Source organism: Nicotiana tabacum, chromosome 1 (genome assembly GCF_000715075.1).
Source record: "Nicotiana tabacum cultivar K326 chromosome 1, ASM71507v2, whole genome shotgun sequence".
NCBI lineage: Eukaryota > Viridiplantae > Streptophyta > Magnoliopsida > Solanales > Solanaceae > Nicotiana > Nicotiana tabacum.
In genome coordinates this window covers 45,028,356-45,048,857 of record NC_134080.1, presented here as the reverse complement: position 1 = coordinate 45,048,857, position 20,502 = coordinate 45,028,356, and positions in this window count along the sequence as shown.

The window sequence follows — 20,502 nt, the reverse complement described above, 5'->3', positions numbered from 1 at the left end:
AGTTATGAAAACAGTAGAATATAGCATGACTGAGCACAAATATAAAGTTAAAACATTGAGGAATAGTAACAAAAATACCCTAAGGGTCCAAAACAGTTGGTACGAGACCAAAATATGGAATTCAGCCTAAAACATGATAATAGCAAACAGTTTTCAATCAAATACGCAGTAAAACAGTCATCCGTGACGGACTAAGTTGCAATCCCTAATAGTGCACGACCCCACGCTCGTCATCTAGCGTGTGCATCACCTCGAAATAGTACAACGATGTGAAATCCGAGGTTTCATACCCTCAGGACAACATTTACAATCATTACTCACCTCTATCTGGTCCAAACTCTAGCCCGTGATTCCTTTGCCTCTCGAATCGGCCTCTGAATGCTCCAAATCTAACCAAAATCAGCACATAACCATTAAAAATATGCTAACGGAACAAAGCCCACTCAAAAGTAATCAAATTACAACACGAATCCCGAAATTAACCAAACCCGACCCCCAGGACCACGTCTTGAAATCCGATAAAAAGTACATCAATAAACTCCTTATCCTCCCACGAGTTCATCCATATCAGAAGTACCAAAATTCGACCACAAATGACCCCTCATACCCTTACTCAAAGGTCTCCAATCTCAAGCCCTAGTTTCTTCAACATTACCCACAAATTTCCAAAAATTTCAAGCCTAATCAATGAAATAACACCATAGGAACGAGTTTTATGATCAAAATTCTTACCTCAATGAAGTTCCCTCTGATTCCCTCTTCAAAATCCCCAAAAAGCTCCAAAATAGGTTTAAAATGGCGAAAAAGGCTGAAAATCGCGAAGGAGGGTTTATATACTTTCTGACCCAAGAATTCCGCACCTATGGTGCAACTTCCGCTACTGTGGTCCCGCTTCTGCGGTCTAACCAACCACATCTGCGGTTTTCACTTAAGAGTCCAATTCCTCATCCGCGACAAAATGCCCGCACCTGCGCTATCGCATGTGCGCTCCAGTGATCGATTCTACGGTTCTAGCTGACTTACCTCTAGGCCGCTTCTGCGAGCCCACACCTGCGGTCCCCTAGTCGCAGGTGCGGTTATGACAGCAATAGGAAATCTTTAATTGCCAACACCCAACTCAAAATCTTTCGCCAACCATCCAAAATCACCCCGAGGCCCCCGAAACCTCTACCAAAAGCACCAACAAGTCATATAACATCATCCAAACTTATACCAATCTTCAAAACACCTCAAACAACATCGAATGAACCAAATCACATCGGATTCAAGCCTAAGGTTCCAAATATCTTCTGAATTCCACTTTTGAACAAAAAGTCTATCAAACCACGCTCGAATGACCTGAAATTTTGCACACACATCCCAAATGACACAAAGGACCTACTGCAACTCCTGGAATTCCATTCCGACCCCTATATCAAATCTCACCTATCAACCGGAAAACACCAAAATTCCAATCTCGGCAATTCAAGCCTAAATATACTTCGTACCTCCAAAACACATTCCGATCACGCTCCTAAGCCCCAACTCACCTCCCGAAGCTATCCGAACCATCAAAACTCACATCCGAGCCCTTTATCGCATAAGTCATCATCCGTTTGACTTTTTTAACTTAAGCTTACTCAAAAGAGACAGAGTGTCTCAAACCTTACCAAAACCTTTCTGAACCCGAGCCAACCATCCCGATAACACATAATATAGCTGAACAAGGCAATAATAAGTAGAAATGGGAAAAATGAAGCGGTAACACATGAAACGACCGACCGGGTCATTACAATACCTTATGTATCATCTTAGGTAAGATTTAGATTTTCACTTCAGATTCTACCATGTTTGATTTTGCAGATCACGCACCTTCACTAAAAGAATCATTTCTCGTTGTTGGAATGTACAAATCATGAGCTGTTTGATTTTACTGATGTTAGACTCAAAGGAATCCAACATATAAAAAATTAACAGCCAAATTCCTTCTGAATTGTTTGGAGTTTATTTTTGAAGTTGATCTACGCGTCTGACCCGCTAATCTCACAGCTCTGTGCACTTTTGGAAAAAAAGTTCGTATCTCGAGATAGGAGCATCCAAATTACAAGCCATTTGTGTGTTGAAAATTAGAATCTTGGAGCTACAACATATATAAAAATTACGGTCAGGATGTACCTAGGTTTTCCTAGATAATTTGCTGAATTTAGAACATAAGTTCTCATATGATGGCGCTTTAGCTTTGCACGCTCTTACTAAAAAATGCATATCTCTAGATAAGAGCATCCAAATTACAAGTTTCTTGCACCGTTGGGAAGAAAACTCAAAGAGATACAACATCTATAAAACTCGAAGCTCCATCAATCGAGAGGATTGTTCGGGCAACATACTTCTTTTTCTTTTTTTGTAGGTTTGGAGAAGATACACATGGCGAGTTCTCCAATTCACATCATGAGAAGAAGTGGATGATCAACACTTTTTTTTGTAGGTGAAAAGGTGCATGAAGCATACGATCCATCAAGATTTGGTAGAGAAGTACGTGTCACAATGTTCACCATCCACATTGAAGTGTCTTGTTGTTGACATCGATACTTGCTGAGTTAAAGCTCCGTAAAATTGGAACCGCTCAAGTAATCAGAATCAAAAGCTTCGTGTGGTTGGCACCAATTCCACCATAACGAGTTGAGGTGTATGGCGCGATGTCGACTTGAAGCATCGTGCGACAAGAACTATGAACTGCAATTATTTTTTACAGATTTTTGAAGGAGCACAAACGGTCTCATATCAGACCAAGAATACAGAGGTGATGTCCACACGATTGATGGGAAACTACTTGGTGCGTCCATCTTTCTAGTAGTTTTGGCGGGGACAACTTAGAGCATCCCCCTCTTTACTACATTTGTAGAGCAAATACATGTGCATCTCATCTTTGCGGCTTGGCGAGATTGGTACTTGGAGTAGCTCTTTCCAACTTTGGCTAGCAAGTATGTGGCGTATCTCCCCTTTGCAACTTTGTGAGAGGGACACTTGGAGCAACTTCTTTTCTATTTTATCAATGGCAAGAAACTACACATCATACTTCATCTTTCAAGCTTGTTGGGGGAATCACATGGAGTGCCTTAACCTTTATGATTTGGCATGAAACAACTTCTTTCTGCACCTTCAAAAAAAACTCATGGAGCATCCTTTCTTTTTGGCTGCGAGAAGATTATGCTCCTAGACGTGGTAAAGAGACTCCCTTGATTGACCAAGACCTATCTATTATGAAGAAGATGATGTAAGTAGATTATGATTTTAAATCGTTCCATCCTCAAAGTTTGCACAAGCTCATCTTTGGATTTTTTTTTCAAGTGTGTGAAAGGCACCATCCAGGAAGTCTTTGTCCCAAAGTTTAGAACGCACCCGCCGGCTATCAACTTCACTTTGAGACTTGCGAAGAACCTTGAAGTGACCAATTTCACTTTGGCCGTTGTGTTAAAGTAATAGACTTTTTTCATCTGTATGAACTTAGAATTAAACTCTATGTTGCCTCTATACTTCAGCGAAGAAGATCAAGTCATTACGTAGTTAAGATAAAGTGTGAGTTTTTCTTTTTCTTTTTTGCATGCAGTTTATACTCGTGCAAACAAGGAGTAATATGAAGATCAAGTCATTACGTAGTTAAGATAAAGTGTGAGTTTTTCTTTTTCTTTTTTGCATGCAGTTTATACTCGTGCAAACAAGGAGTAATATGCAGTTCATGCTCATATTTTGAGAAGCTCTGCAACTTGAAGACTTTTCTCAAATTTGGTGTGTATACTCGTGCAAACAAGGAGTAATATGCAGTTCATGCTCATGTTTTGAGGAGCTCTACAACTTGAAGACTTTGCTCAAATTTGGTGAGTTGTGCAACTTGAAAACTTCGCTCGAATTTGAAGAGCTTTTCAATTTGAAGATCTTACTCGAATATGAATAGCTTTGTGATTAAAAACTTTGCTCAAATTTGAGGAGCTTTGTATCTTGAAGACTTTGCTTGAATTTGAAGAGGTTTTCAACTTTTAAGACTTTGCTAAATTTTGGTAAATTTTGCAACTTGAAAACTTTGCTCATATTTGAGGAGCTTTATGTCTCGAAGACTTTTCTCAAATTTGAGGAGCTTTGCGACTTGAAGTCTTACTCAAATTTGAAGGGCTTGAAACTTGAAGACTTTGCTCTAATTTGAAGAACTTTGCGACTTGAAGACTTTGATCTAATTTGAATAGCTTTGCGATATGAAATCTTATCTTAAATTTGAAGAGCTTTACATCTTGAAGACTTGCTCAAATTTGAGGAGTTTGCAACTTGAAGTCTTTGCTCGAATTTGAAGAGCTCTGCGACTTGAAGTCTTAGCTTAAATTTGAAGAGCTTTACATCTTAAAGACTTGCTCAAATTTGAGAAGCTTGTAACTTGAAGTCTTTGCTCAAATTTGACAAGTTTTGCAACTTGAAATCTTAGCTTGTATTTGAAGATCTTTGGGGCATACAATTTAGGCTTGTGTGTCAAGGAGAATAATAACTTGCAATTTAAGCCCGTGTGTTGAGGAGTGCTTTTACATACAGTTTAGGCTCATGCATCAAGGAGAATTTCAATATGCAGTTTAGGCTCATGTGTCGAGGAGCGTTGTAACATGCATGAACTCTTCAGTTTCATCTTCAGATGAATACTTGCCCCCATTCTCAGCATCGTCTGCTTCTATTTCATAATGAGACTCAAAGACAGTAAACCTTTGGTCTCCACTTGTAGCCATACTCAATTCCATATTATGTGCACGAGTGGCCAAATCTCCAAAAGTTTAGGCTTTATTCCTTGTAAGATGTAGCGAAGGCCCCAATGCATACCTTGGATGTATATTTCGATGCCAGAAGTTTCGCTAAGACAACCTTTGCAGTTGAGGATTAAGCTCCTCCAATGATTGATTAAGTCAATAATTGGCTTTTCCTTCCTTTGGCGAGAATTTATAAGTTTAATCATACTCATAATGCGCCTCGTGTAATAGAAGCTGTTGAGGACTTCTTGCTCCAGTTGCTCACAGCTATCGATTGAACTAGGTTCAAGATTCATGTACCAATTGAAAGTAATTTCTATGAGAGATCGAACAAACTGCTTGAAATTGTTGCATGTCTAGACGAAGTGTGCAACATGTTGCTTGGGATTCCCTTCACCGTCAAATTGTTGAAGCTTAGGAGGTTGATATCCACTTGGCATCTTCAAGTTATCAATCCTTTGTGTGTACAACTTTGTATATATGTGAGAAGATTTGGTTGAAGGTCGAAATTTGTATTTGATGGCCCCTATGATGAAGTCCTTCAATTGGTCAACAGGAATATGACCATTAGAAGAGAATGGGATCTCTTTGGTCATTGTTGCTAGTTTTGCAAAGGACTCTCCATTATCTTGAATTTCAAGAAGCTTCATAGGTGCTTGGCTTGGTTCTTCCTCCGTTATATTTTTCACCTTATTTATCAACTTGAAAAGTTTATCATCTTGATCTTTCATGTAGATTGTGAGGCCTTCAACTACTTTTGTCAAATTTGAAAGTTGTTATTCTATGGTAGAAACTTTAATCATCATTATTTTCATGACCATCCCAAAGGACGAGGAATGGTATGGATCATCACTTAGATAAAGAGAAGATTGTGGAGTGACACAAGGAGAGATTGGAGAAAATTCGTTGTTCAAGACGTCATCATGTTTTTGCATGAAGGGATTGTGGGATTGGTGATGGCATTCTTTTGAAAGGCTAAATCACATCAAAGTTCGTTCGACCACCTCAACGATGTTGTTCTCTACTTCTAGCATGTACAAAGAGTATCTCACTTCTTTTGGAGAAGATGAACCAAAAACATGATTTGTGGAAGGCACATCAAGTACTTGTTGTCCTACTATTTCGGCTTTGCTTCTTTTGATTTGGCTAGCAATCTCCATGGTGACTTTCAGTTCGCTTTTGGAGTCAGATCTAGGGATGTTTTTTATTGTAGCCATCTTGGTGTTCTTGAACTTCGAACAGAAGAGATGAGAGGTAGAGATGGTCCCACTAGGCATGCCAAAATTTGTAACAACTAAATTTTGATCCTGAAAAATAATAGTCAAGACAAGAAATATATCGACAAATATTATATTCAATTTCAAGTGATGTGGTTACAATTTATAAAATATCTCAAATCTAAAGACATGTAGTCCTCTAATTCTTCTCCTCTCGAAAAATGGTTCAAGAGCTTGAGAGTTTGATTTTGAACTTGACGGATTTCAGATTTGCAGTACGTCACGAACAATTTGAAGGTCGTTACGAACTAGGATTTGGTGTAGAATTATCACAAACGGAAGATTTGAAGCCATCCGCCTAAGATTTGAGTTCGCCTTTGGATTTTGACCACAGACGACGATTGCAGATATGAATGGATCTTGATGTTATTCTTTAGAGCTTCTTTATGTAACGACTCGACCGCTCGTTTTGAGCATTTGCACTTTGCTCGGCAATTTACGAGAGTGAGTAGCTCTGTATGATGTATTTTGACTTGTGTGAATTGCCGGTTTGGTTTTCAGATTATTTGGGATTTATTTGGAAGAATGATTCTCAACTAGGAAGCTTTAAATTTGAAAAAGTTGACCAAGTTTGATTTTTAGTATTTGACCTCGGATTGGAGTTTTGATGATTCCGTTAGCTCCGTTGGGTGTGTGGAGGTCCGTAATTGAACCTGGCTTGAAATGAAGTTGGATTTTTGGAAAGTTGACTGAGAGTGGAATTTTTTGTTATTGAGGTCGGATTTCGATTCCAAAAGTGGAAATAGGTTCGTAAGTCAAATGTGACTTGTGTTCAAAATTTGAGGTCAATCGGACGTGATTTGATATGTTTCGGCATTGATTGTGAAGTGTGAAGTTTCAAAGTTCATTAATTTTTATATTAAGGTGTGATTCATCATTTCGATGTTGTTATGTGTGTTTTGAGGCCTCGATAGGTCCGTTTTGTGTTATGAGACTTGTCGGTATATTTGGACGGGGTCCCTAGTGGCTCGGGTGAGTTTCGGACAAGGTTTGGATCATTTTATTTCATGTTGTATTGCTGAAGATTTCTGGTTCTAGTGTGGCCGCAGCTGGGGAGTTTTAGGCGCAGTTGCGGAGCCACAAAAGTGGCAGTATCATCGCAAAAGCGTGAAGGGGAGCTGGGTGTGAGGATAGCAGGTGCGGGTTTTTGGACGCACCTATGCAACCGCAGATGTAGTTCAAGTGCACAAAAGCCCAATCGCATAAGCGGCTTAAAGACCACTGGTGCAAGGTATTGCTGGGTCAGTCTGTTTCACATAAGCAATGTTTTACCGCAAAAGTGGTGGTCGCAGATGCGACGATTTGTCCGCAAATACAGAATCGCTGGGCAGAATGTTATAAGTTCGAGGGTTGGTCATTTTTATCACATATTGAGCTATGGGCTTTGAAATGGAGCAATTTTTGGAGAAATTTTCATCACAAGGATTGGGGTAAGTATTCTACATTCGGTTTTTATTACATTTCATGAATCCATCTTCATTTTTAGCAATTGGTTGATAAATTTAAAGAGTAAATTTGGGGTTTTGGCCTAAAGTTTCATAATGTGATTTTTTGAGTTTTGAATATCGATTTGGTGTCAGAATTGAGTGAAACTAGTATGGATGGACTCATAATTGAATGGGTTGTCGGATGTTATGAGTTTTGTTGGGTTCTAAGGCGCGATCCCGGGTGTGACTTTTGGCCGGTTTTGGGTTTAGATTGAGGATTCGATCTTTATCATTTGGAATTGTTTCCTTGGGATTTATTTGATGAATTTAAGTTTCTTTGGCTAATTTTGAGTCGTTCGAAGGTCGGTACGGCGAGATGGAATTCTTAGAGCATTACTTGGCTTGGTCGGTATTGGAATTTTCTTATTCGAGGTAAGTAACACTTCTAAACTTAGTGCTGAGGGTATGAAACCCTGAATTACGTGTGATGTGATTGGTATTGAGGTGACGCACATGCTAGGTGATAGGCGTGTGTGTGTGCACCATGTGAATTATAACTCCATTGTTTCTATGGCACTGTATAGTGGTCCTGCTTTGTTGATATCTGTATTTTCACCTTGTGATAAAGTAATTGAGCTGTCAATCATGCTATATATCATGTTTAGGCTTTATGCCGATATTGTTTGGACCCATAGTGGTCGTTTTTTTGTTGTCATTTGACAGATTTCGTTGATATTTCGTACTCAGTCATATTCATGCATTCATATCATATCTTAGTATTAGTTCTTATTGATACATCATATCATTATTGTCGGGCTAGTTTCATGACATTGTGAGCCCTTGAGTGAGACTGAGAGATTGATGACTGAGTGAGGCCGCGAGCCTGATTATGAGTGATAGTTATAGGATCGGAATGTACGCCGTAACAGTTAACTGATTTTATGATAGCGCTTGGGCTGTAGGAGCCCCTCCGGAGTCTGTACACACCCCCAATGAGCGCAGTTGATTATATTGAGGGATGCATCTTCCCTGGACATAGATCTTGTCTGAAGCATTATATATCCGAAGATGGATCTTCTCCACGGGCTGGATGGGCCCTACTCAGTACTAAGAGACTGTTGGTCGATTGATGTATATATTTTGGGATGGATTTTCCCTGGGACGGATTGGCCATATACAGTACTGAGTGATTGAGCATGATGAGCAGAATGTGTGAGACAGTGAGATTGAGTACGCTGAGAGTGTGAGTACATGAGTTCATCTCTGAGATACATGGCATTGACATGCACACTTGACATACAAGCATAGAGATGAATTTCCTCATATTGTACGGTATCACGTCATTCATGATATTTCACACATATTGATATGTGGGCATAGAGAGGTATTTCACACTTGCTATCTGGAAAGAAAATGAAACATCTTATTCATTGTTGAAAGGATTTTGGGGAAAATCACAGCTTTCAAACTTATTTGTATTTTCGATGATTTCGGTAAAGGATTTGAGTTTTTCACTAATATACTTGAAAACTAGAATTTTTTTGGGAAAAACTATGAGAAATTTGAGCCTTTTATCTCTGAGTTGCTTCTTTAGTTACTTGTTTTACGCTGTTATGAATTATTGTTGGCTATTGGTGTTGGACCCAACATTTGTTCCAGCTCATCGCTACTTTCAACCTAAGGTTAGGTTTGTTACTTATTGAGTATACAGGGTCGGTTTTACTCATACTATACTTCTGCACCTTGCGTGCAGATATTAGCTGCTGATATTGTTGTGTTCAATGGGAGCTGAATTTGAAGATGTACCTACGTTCCGATTGCAGCTGCCTATTGTTTATGATTTATAAAACTCTATTTATGTACTTATCAAACAGATGATGTATTTACTTCATACCAGCTTTGTAAACTCTATTATTAGACGTTCATGATTTGTACTACCAATCCTTGGGGAATGTATAAGATTCAGATAATTTCTTTTGTTTAATTGTCTTATTAAATATTATTGGAATTGGTTAGTTATTAGTTGGCTTACCTAGCGGGTTGAGTTAGGTGCTATCACAACTAGTGGATTTTGGGTCGTGGGTATCAGAGCTCTAGGTTCATAGGTTCTACAAGTCATGAGCAAGTGTCTAGTAGAGTCTTGCCGATCAGTATGATGACGTCTATACCTATCTTCGAGAGGCTACAAGACATTTAGGATATACTTCCCATATTTCTTTCCTTATCGTGCAGCATTGATTTAGCTTCAAGCGTAACTCTTTGAATTTCTTCCATGCATTTGTATGCGCACATGAGCGCTCGATATCAGTTGTGCATCGAAGGCTTGTGATTCCATGGATGAGGTGCAAGATGTGATTTCTATGTGTTGATAATGGGCCAGTCTAGAGGACTTTAGGCTGAGTTTTGTTTGTAGCCTGAGCACGGAGATTTTGATTGGGTTAACATGCGCTTTTGAGCTTATATGTCTGGTAGTGTCCCTATTAGTGAATTTGTGATTGGATGACTGTGCAATGAGTATGATATGACTAGGAGATGTGCTTAGATTGTTCGAATGTGATGAGAAGAGTTTGCTTGAGATGTAGAAAGGACTATTGGATGCTTGATTTCTATCTTAATTTGATGTATACTCTCGAGTTATGGGTGTGTTGAATGATTTTTCATGTTGCTTAGTTGTGGAGTGAAGTAGATTTTCATGCTGTAATATGAGTTAGACTCAGGAGGATTAAGTGATTGCGTAGTAGTTATGACTGGGGAAGGGTACAGAGAGATGTCAATTTGAGGCAAAGCAGGTGGGTTATCTCCTGCGGGGTATCCTAAGGTTTGTGTGATCCTTATGTTGTTTTGTAGCGAGTTCTCTTTTACCAATGAATTATATGTGATGCAATTTGAGTTTGGATCGCTTATGAGAGTTGGCTTGACTATTACAAGGTGAATGCAAAATTTTCAGATGATTTGAAATATTATATGGTTTGTGTTACATGAGCTTATGAAGGATTTAGTTGAATCTCACTGCGGTATTATGACAGTAATAGAGTATGGGCATTGTGAGTTATTGTGTGTTTTAATCTATGGCTTTGAGCCAAGTGGGGGAGTCTGCTATTGATAAGTTGATTGTACGGTTATGTATTATATTGGTTTTGGTTTGAGGTATACTTGTGAATAAGTAATGATTTGCAGAGGTTGATATCGAGGATGACTCGAGTAAAGGAATTTCTGGATACGGGTTGTATTATGCTTTATGGGTATATGTGAAACATTGAATGATTGAGTTGTTATTAGTAAAGGATGTCGTGTGCATGGAGTAGGGATTCACTCGGTTGCTTAGAAGTGTTTATTAGTTCTTAGGGTGTTGGTGTGCAAATAGGGCACAGGTTGTTCGGTCCGTTTGATTAGTTTAATTGAAATTTGAGCAGAGTGGATGATTCTCGGGAAGGGTCTAATAAATTCAAGAGTTATATATAGCAATTGAGAATTTCTGTTGATTTGTATATAGCTAGAATCTAAGATTTAAGTTGGATGGTATCGAGACTTGTGGCATTTCTATATCACTATGGGTTCTACATTTCAACATCATGAGGGTGAAGGAAACGGTTTTGGATTCACAGAAGGTTTCCTTAGAGTGGATGTCTCGGTCGTGATACTTTTGTTGTGCTTAAGAAGGGATACAACGATTTATGGGCCTTAGGGTGCGTGGTTTCATGCTAGGGTCTTGTGTGATGAGTTTTGGTTGAGTATCATGGTATTATGGCGAGGAGAAATATCAATTTGGAGGTAATTCGGAAGGAACTCGAAGAAGTAGGACAACTTGATAGTAGGTTGGATCAGCACATTAATGGATATGATCGGTTCTTTGGGTACTTATGACATGGAGAGTCTCTGCAGGTGTTTCGAAATAATTCTCTTGAGTTTTGGCGACCTGCGTGACTTGGTTGAGTTAGAGATATTCGGTTCTGATAGTTTGGTTATGTGCAAATGGATTCCAAAGAGTTCTTAGTGGTTTCTACCATGGTTTGAGGTGTATATTTCCTACTGGTGTGTAGAACGTGTTGTGTATTATGATTTCCTCCTGGATGAGATCAAACGGAAGCTTCCGGGCTAATTGAGTATGTAGTTTACTTGTGACTCAAAGTTGATTATGAGGTTCTCGTACTTTTCATATGATGACATAATAGGGGTGGTGTGTTATGTAGGATTAAAATTTGCATGTGCAAGGTCGCGATTCGGTTTTGAAATCCTAAATTCTTAGGCATTATAGATAGTTTCAGAGGATTAGGTAAATGATATTACTTTTGTTATTACTTGAGGAGAATGTACATTTCAGAAGGCATACTGTGTTTTGATTTATAGATACTTCATTGGAATTGCGACAATCTCCTGGTTGATCGACTACTGATTTTCAGATATTGCTATGTGGCACGGAAGAATTATAGAAGTATTCCTTGTGGGATGATCATGTATGAAAGATGTGTTAGACATTTGGGTGGTGGAGTTAGGACCAAATATGGCGATTCTTGTGTTTTATGGATTTGGAGACTGGAGTTCTCAAGAGCAGATTGTTTCATGGTTGTGGACTGTGAAGTCGTGGAAGTAGCTAGCCAGATGATAGTATGTCTTATGATTCAGTCATTGTGGACTTTGGAGGGTTATTTATCTATATGTGGGTTACCAGAGTTGATGGGGGTCCATTGGTAGGCCCAATTAGGATGTGTATTCTATATCGAGTCGGATTGGTTGGCTCCATATTGCTATTGTTGAGGGATGTTCCATTCGACTATTGTTGTGCTTATTCGTGTTCTGAAATGATCAGTGAGTTACTCTTCTACGCTACGAGGAGTGGTGAATTGTGGGTTATAAGCACACATGGTGCGATTCTAGTTGAGCTTTATAGCGGAAATTTAATCGAGATGAGTATTTGGATATTGCATGATTGATTGCGTGTTGGTTATGTTCTTTCCAAATTGTGGTATTGTGTTATTTTCTCTCCATGGTTATGATAATGCACCTTGGGTACTTGATGTCGGATTTTGTGTGATTATTGATTTTGAGCAGGGTGGCTCGAGGTATATTATATGGCCCATCATTTGGATGGGGTCACACATTGTAGCGGAGATATATTGAGGTATGTTCCTTTGTGTTAAATTTGTATGTTATGGTTCTACGGTGTGTGATGGACTTTTAAGAATTGCGTTATGGTGATACTTGTTAAGCTTGCGGGACAATCCTCCCGTTTGAGTCATTCTTCTATGGTTGGATATATTTGAATTGTTGCGCATTGGTGCACGGATTGCACGACTTGTGGTTTAAGGTCGTATTGGTGTGGCATGTCTGTAGAGTAGATGGTATTTGATAAGGCGAGGTCGTTGGATCTAGGATGGGTGCTATCAAATTTCATTGTGGTATATTTTAAAGGATAATATCGGAAGTCGGCTTAGAAATTGGCTACAGTTCTTATCGAAGGAGAGAGAGTTCAATGACTTGTTAATCTGATGATTGGTTTTGAGTTTTGCATGTTAGTGTACGGAGGTCTTAGAAGAAGGCTTTGTTTGATATGATATTTATTACTAGTATTGGGTTATTTTGAGCAACAATTGTGATTTGAAATTATCGCTATGAGTATTTGAGTTATGTGGTATGTCATATGATTACATCTTGGGTTATGATTATGGCTTGATACAGCTTGTTCAGACTTATACAGTGTGTAGATGCTAGATTCTTATCTTGTAGAGATTCCGGATGTTGGAAATTGGTTTTAAGGTTTTAGGGCTATGGTGAATTGAGAAATTTCAGTTAGGTTGTGTTATTAGACCTATATGGGATGAGGTGATATGGGATCACCCCCGAGTATGTGCATGGTAAGGTTACACGGCAGTTTGATGGCTTTGGGAATAACTCCGGGCACGTTCGAGGATGAAGGTAACAATGGTTTCAAACATTAATTCTTTTCTTCATTTCTTAGATAACTCAGTAAAATAATTACTTTCAAAAATTGATTTCTAAGGCTTAGGACCTCGGAATTCATTTCAGGACATACGCCCAAGTCCCATATTTTACTACGGACCTCTCGGGATCGTCGGAACATGGATCCGGGTCCGATTTCTCAAAATGTTGACCAAAGTCAACCATAATCAAATTATAACTCTAGAAATTTCTCATATTTTCACATAAAAGACTTTCCGGATATAGGTTCGGACCACGCACGTAAATCAAGGTAAGGTAAAAGGGAGGTTTTTAGGCCTCAAAACGATAGGGATAAAAGATAGGGATAACGGCTCTGCCTATCGAACTCGGACTCCCAGGTCGATGCCTCAGCAGGCTGACCTCTCCACTGAACACGAACAGAAGGGAAACTCTTCGACCTCAACTAACGAACCTGTCAGTCTAGAATAGCTACCGGCTCCTCCTCATATGACAAGTCCTTGTCCAACTGGACAATGCTGAAATCTAACACGTGGGATGGATCGCCATGATACTTCCGAAGCATGGACACATGAAACACTGGATGTACGACTGATAAACTCGGCGGCAACGAAAGTCTGTAAGCCACCTCCCCCACTTGATCAAAAATCTCAAACGGGCCAATGAACCTAGGGATAATCTTTCCCCTCTTCCCAAATCTCATCATGCCCTTCATAGGCGACACCCGAAGCAATACCCGCTCACCGACCATGAATGCCAAATCACGAACCTTACGGTCTGCATAACTCTTTTTGCCTAGACTGAGCTGTACGAAGCCTATTTTGAATGATCCTGACCTTGTCCAAGGCATCCTGCACCAAATCCGTACCCAACAACCGAGCCTCTCCCAGCTCAAACCATCCAACCGGAGACCGACACCGCCTACCATATAAATCCTTATAAGGAGCCATCTGAATACTCGACTGGTAGTTGTTGTTGTAGGCAAACTCTGCTAAAGGCAAAAACTAATCACACGAGCCTCCGAAGTTGATGACACTCGTCCATCTGAATAGTCCGCTCGGACTGCCCGTCCGTCTGAGGATGAAATATTGTGCTCAACTCAACCCATGTGCCCAACTCTCGCTGAACTGCTCTCCAGAAATATGAGGTAAATTGCGTACCTCGGTCCGAAATGATAGACTCGGGCACACCATGAAGACGAAAAATCTCCTGGATATAGATCTCAACTAACCTCCAAGAATAATAGGAGACAACCACAGGAATGAAATGCGCTGACTTGGTTAGCCTATCAACAATAACCCACACTTCATCGAACTTCCTCTGATTCCGTGGGAGTCCAACAACGAAGTCCATAGTGATTCTCTCCCACTTCCACTCAGGTGTGACGACTCGGCCGGTCGTCTTAAGAATTAACGCCCCGCTCCCCTATTAACTTCTTTCTCCGAGTTTATTTCTGCTATTTTGATTTACCGGGATGTTCGGTTTAAATTTTCAAAGGGTTTTGTGACACTTAGTCCCTAAATGAGAGCGTAAGTGTTGTAAAGTTGACCGTAGTTGGAATAATGTGAAGACGACCTCGGAATGAAAATTTTATGGTTCCGTTAGCTCCGTTGGGTGATTTTGGTGTTAGAAGCATGTTCGGATTGTGTTTTGGAGGCCCGTAGCTAATTTAGGCTTGAAATGCCGAAGGTTGATTTTTTGAAGTTTCCGATTCAATTGCGAGATTTTTAGTCGAGGGTCGGAATGGAATTCTGGGAGTTGCAGTAGTTCCATTGTGTCATTTGGGATGTGTGTGCAAAATTTCAGGTCATTCGGACGTGGTTTGGTTGGGTTTTTAATCAAAAGCGGAATTCGGAAGATTTTAAAAACTTAGGCTTGAATCTGATGTATTTTGGTTGTTTTGATGTTGTTTGAGGTATTTTGAAGATTGGTATAAGTTTGAATAAGGTTTTAGGATATGTTGATGCTTTTGGTTGAGGTCCCGGGGGCCTCGGGGTGATTTCGGATGGTTAACAGGAAAATTTAGAAAATGTTGCAGCTGCTGTATTTTTGTTGCTTCTGGTATTTTTGCATTTGCGGTTTGGGGACCATAGATGCGGAACCGTAGAAGCAGCTAAGGGACCGCAGAAGCGGATTTTGGCCTTTCCTTCAGGTTCCGCATCTGCAGACGGGACACCGCAAAAGCGGTATCGCATCTGCGAAAATGTAATCGCAGATGTAGTTTCTGGTATTTAAATGAAAGTCGCAGATGCGACGAAGTTTCCACAGAAGCGGGACCGCAGATGCGGTCTCAGGGTCGCAAATGCAAAAATCGCTGGGCAGAACATATAAATAGTTGTCTTCGCGAATTTGAGCTACTTTTTCACCATTTTCATCCGGGTTTGAAGCTTTTGAGAGAGATTTTTGAGGAAAACAAAGGGGAATCGCTTGGAGGTAACATCATTGACTTCATAACTCGTTTTTATGTGATTAAAGACCTAATTAGTGGTGACAAATTGGGAAAAAATGGTTAATTAAGGCTTGAGCTTAAAAGGCCTTTAAATGAGGATTTGAGGGGCCATTTGGAGTCCGATTTCAGTGTTCTTGTTATGAATAGACTCGTGAGAGTACAAGGTTTCTGAAAATGTAAATTTCACCCGATTCCGACACGTGGGCCCATGAGGCATTTTGGTTATTTTACATAATTTCGCATACTAGCTTAGACTTTAATTGTAGAATCAGTTATTTGAAGTGTTATTTACATTATGCAATTGAATTAAATAGATTTGGGTCATTTGAAGTCGAGTACTCATGGAAAAAGCGTGGTTTTGGGTTGACTTTGAGCCGGTTCGAGGTAAGTGGCTTGTCTAAGCTTGTGGGTGGGGGGGACCTTTCCCTTAGGATATGATATATTTGATAATTGAAATGTCTTGTACGTGAGGTGATGAGCGCGTACTTGAGATAATTGTTGAAAATCCAGTTTTTCCTTAAGTATTTCAATTGAGTTATTTTTCCTATTTTATTCTACTTGTGAATTTAGCATGTTGCTAGTTCAGAAAAGCATGTTTAGTTGACTTAATTGCCTTTTTGCTTAAACTGCCTTAATTGCATTATGTGAAGCATGTTATGCTAGAATTAACTGTTTACTGGGTACGAAATTTAGCTTAATCGGGTATTCTTGTGTTGCTGCTATGTGTTTTTACTTTGGGACTACGGGACGGCATCCCGGGAGATCCCCTGTATGTATTTATGATATGAACGGAGGTGCAGGATACCAAGAGATCCCTGGCATATATATTGAGGATACCAAGAGATCCTCGGGATACCAAGAGATCCTTAGCCTATATTGAGGACACCAAGAGATCCTCGGGATACCAAGAGATCCTTGGGATACCAAGAGATTCCGGGCACATATATTGAGTATACCAAGAGATCCTCGGGATACCAAGAGATCCACGGTTATCATCCTTGTTATGAGCGGTACTTCCTTGTGGTTTGCCTTCATCTCTGTTTTTGTTATTGTACTCTCATTATCCTATGTAGATTCTTACTGTAGATTCTCAATTGTACTGCTTATCTTTTTCTGTCATCTTTATATTTATTTAATCTCAGTAGGGCCCTGACCTTCCTCGTCACTACCCAACTGAGGTTAGGTTTGGCACTTACTGAGTACCGCTGTGGTGCACTCATGCCCCTTTTGCGCATGTTTTTCATGTGCAGATCTAGGTACCGCTACTCAGGCCTACCATCCTTGAGAGAGGAAACTTCTTAGAGACTTTGAGGTACATCTTCCGCGTCCGCAGACCGAGAAGTCCCTTTCTATTCATGCTTTTAGTATTTATCCCTTCTATACCTCTGTTCTTGTTAGACAAAATTCCGAAGTTAGAGCTATGTAGTATTTCTTTTTCTTAGCTTGTGATTCGTGGGTTTCCGTGTCTTGGATTTAGGTATTGGTTTTGAGATCTATATAAATATGGTGTATGCCGAGCAGCACATTTAACACTGTTATTGCCTTATTTCTGTTTTTAAATTGTTTTACTTCCGCAAGTTTTGGTTATCTTTCGCATGTTTAGGCTTACATAGTCGTAGAGACTAGGTGCCATCACAATGGTTCACGAAGGGCAAACCAGGGTCGTGACAAGTTGGTATCAGAGCTCTAGGTTCATAAGAGTCATGGATCACAAGCCGGTTTATTAGAGTCTCGTTGATCGGTTATCTACGTGAGGCTATGTAACTGTTAGGAAAATTCCTCTTCATTTGATTTCCTTGTCATGCGATATTTTGACATCACAATTCTAAACTTCTGTCTTTTATTCTCTCACAGATGGTGAGGAAACGTGCTACTCGAGATGATCAGGCACCCGCACCCCCTACAGTAGCCGTTAGAGGCCGGGGTCGGGGTAGAGGCCGAGGACGCGTGCATGGTGGAGCCAGAGCACCTGCGCGAGCTGCCGCCAAGGTACCACCAGCATATCCAGTCGGAGTCTAGGCACTTGATACGCCTACCGCTACCACTAATCTAGCTCTTCAGGAGACGCTGGCACAGTTCATGAGCATGTACACCACTCTGGCTCAGGCAGGGTTGCTTCCCCTTGCTGTAGCTACATCTCAGGCTGGGGGAGGAGCATAGACTCTCTCCGTTCACACTCTTGAGCAGCGATTGCATGTTGATCAGGTCCCTGAGATTATTCATGTACCGCCTGCAGTGCCAGTTTAGCCCGAGGACATGGCAGCGACTTCCGAGGATGAGCAGTTGAGGCTTGAGAGGTTCAAGAAGTACAAGCCCCCTGTATTTAGTGGTCTAGCATCGGAGGATGCTTTGAGATTTCTTGATGAGTGTTACTACATTCTCCGTACCATAGGTATCATAGGATCGAGCGGAGTTTCTTTCACTACCTTCCAGCTTCGAGGAGCCGCTTATGAGTGGTGGCGCACCTATTAGTTAGACAGTCCAGATGAGCCTGCTTCACCGACTTGGGCCTAGTTTTCAGATCTATTTCTGAGGGAGTATGTTCCTTATAGCCTCAGGGATGCATGGCGCACGGAGTTTGAGAATTTGCGCCAGGGTGCTATGACTATTTCAGAGTATGCTGTCTGTTACACTAGTTTGGCTAGGCATGCACCAGCCTTGGTTTCTACTGTTCGCGAGATAGTTCGCCGGTTTATTGAGGGCCTTATTCCCAAAATCAGGTCTAGCATGGCTCATGAGTTGGTGATGGATATTTATTATCAGCAGGTGGTGAGCATTGCTAGGAGGATTGAAGGTATGCATGCTAGGGAAAGAGAGGAGAGGGAGGCCAAGAGGTCTCGAGAGTCGGGCCATTATTCTGGTGCCCATACCCCAAATGTACGTCGTCATGGTAGGGGTTATATGAGTCGTCCTATTTATTCATCTCTTCCAGCAGCCAGTAGTGCTCCAGCTCCTCCTAGGCCTCAGGAGCCTTATTATGCACCTCCGGTTTCTAGCGCGCCCCCTGTGCGTGGTGCTTTCCGAGGTCAGTCCAACAGACCTGGTCCGAGCCAGTCACAACTGCCACGTCCTCCCAGAGCTTGTTTTGAGTGTGGTGACACATGCCATGTGGTGAGGGATTGCCCTAGACTTGGGAAGAGTGCACCTCTACAGACTTCTCAGCCACAGCGCACTCCGTAAAGTTCTCAGGCTATGATTATAGCTCCAGTTGCTACCCCGCCTGCTCAACCAGCTAAAGGTGGAGGTCGGGGAGGTAGAGGTCACCCTAGAGGGGGAGGCCAAGCCAGACACTATGCCCTTCCAGCCCGTACCGAGGCTGTTGCCTCTAATTCTGTCATCACATGTATTATATTGGTTTGCCACAGAGATGCATCGGTTCTATTCGATCCAGGCTCTACTTACTCTTATGTGTCTTCTTATTTTGCTCCGCATTTGGGTGTACCTCGGGATTCTTTGACTTCTCCTGTTTATGTTTCTACTCCTGTGGGAGATTCTCTCATTGTGGACCGCGTTTATCGGTCGTGTTTGGTTGCTCTTAATGGTTTTGAGACCAGAGCCGATTTATTGTTACTCAGCATGGTTGATTTCGATATTATATTGGGCATGGACTGGTTGTCGCCCCATTATGCTATTCTTGATTGCCACGCCAAAACCATGACGCTGGCTATGCCAGGTGTACCACGTGTTGAGTGCAGAGGTACTTTAGATTACACTCCCAGTAGAGTTATTTCTTTCCTTAGAGCTTAGCGTATGGTTGAGAAGGGGTGTGACACATATTTAGCTTATGTGAGAGATGTCAGTATTGATACCCCTTCAGTTAATTCAGTTCTAGTAGTACGGTATTTTCCCGATGTGTTTCCAGCTGATCTTCCAGGCATGCCACCTGATAGAGATATTGATTTTGGCATTGATCTGTTGCCGGGCACTCAGCCCATTTCTATTCCTCCGTATCGTATGGCTCCTCCTGAGTTGAAGGAGTTAAAGGATCAGTTGCAGGAATTGCTTGATAAGGGTTTTATTCGGCCTAGTGTTTCACCTTGGGGTGCTCCTATCTTGTTTGTGAAGAAAAAGGATGGTTCTATGCGTATGTGTATTGATTACCGCCAGTTGAACAAGGTTACAGTGAAGAACCGTTATCCTTTGCCTCGTATCGATGATCTATTTGACTAGCTTCAAGGCGCACGAGTGTTTTCTAAGATTGATTTGCGCTCAGGTTACCATCAATTGAAGATTCAGGAGCCAGACATCCCAAAGACTGCTTTCAGGACTCGGTATGGTCATTATGAGTTCCTTGTCATGTTATTTGGGCTGACCAATGCCCCAGCAGCCTTTATGCATTTGATGCGCAGTGTGTTCCGGCCGTATCTTGACTCGTTCATCATTGTCTTTATTGATGATATCCTGGTGTATTCCTGGAGTCGGGAAGATCATGAGCAGCACCTGAGGACTGTGCTTCAGACTTTAAGAGAGAAGAAGTTATATGCTAAGTTCTCGAAATGTGAGTTTTGGTTGGATTCAGTAGCATTCTTAGGCCACGTGATATCGAGTAAAAGTATTCAGGTGGATCCGAAGAAGATAGAGGCCGTGTAGAGTTGGCCCAGACCATCCTCAACTACCGAGATCCGCAGTTTCCTTGGTTTGGCGGGCTACTACCATCGTTTTGTGGAGGGGTT